Below are 1028 nucleotides of genomic sequence, written 5' to 3'. Positions count from 1 at the left end.
AGAATTATTATTCCTTTTATATATATTTATGTATAAGCCTTAGGATTGTCGTGACCTCTGATTAACCTTTGCTTTACGGCATGAGGTAAGGCTTAGGGTAATTAAGGTGTTACAATAAGTTGATAAAATCTACTAAATTCAACATAAGATAAACCTTAAAATTATGGTTTATCGACTTCTATTACTTAATATTAAAATAGGAGCCTTTGTAAAACTCGAAACCATATAAACTATTCTTTTAAAAACCGAAAATACTTTTTAATTGAAACGCACATTCATACATATAAATCAATCATAACCACTTAAGTATGTATATATATACACACAATAACTAAGTTCTTATACAATAACTTACAAACATAACCATCACAACTCCTAATACAATATCGTATAACCGAAACGCAATTAAACTCTTCGTAAGCTTTTTCATGTGATTCCTGAAAAAGATAAAGTTTTAAGGGGTGAGAACCTAATCACATGGTCTCACCACGAATTTCCAAAACTGTCATAAGAAGATATTTAAAAAATAAGCTATTTTTAAGCACAGTGATTATCATTGTCTTATGAATCTTTTGAAAACAACGGTATAACATTCAAAAATCCAAAACTATTTTTTAAAAAAATCAGTTAATTATCCAAAATTCAAAACTTTTTTATTCTTATAAGAAAATCTTAAACGCGTCCTAGACTGTATGAATGACCAACCTGTTCCAAGCATAGGTTCATTATGTCTATGCTAAACCAGCTTAATTTTTCATACTTGACTAAACATCAATCAAATACCAATCATGGCCTCCACCCCATCACATAATCAATCAACATTATCATCAACTCATCACTAACAGTCAATCTCAAAAGTACCACATCAGAAACAACCCTCACTGCCTCCTTCACCCATCAGAGGGATCTCTCAAAAGTAAACACAGGCAAAGCAGACAAAAAATGCACAGGTATAGATAGCAATTACAGTAAATAGCTCAAATAGCAGTTAATAACAGTTAAGGAATTAGGCAAACTAAAACAAATTC

The sequence above is a fragment of the Arachis stenosperma genome, chromosome 2 (genome assembly GCF_014773155.1).
Source record: "Arachis stenosperma cultivar V10309 chromosome 2, arast.V10309.gnm1.PFL2, whole genome shotgun sequence".
Lineage (NCBI taxonomy): Eukaryota > Viridiplantae > Streptophyta > Magnoliopsida > Fabales > Fabaceae > Arachis > Arachis stenosperma.
The sequence above is the reverse complement of the archived record's forward strand: the minus strand, read 5'-3'. Positions refer to the sequence as shown.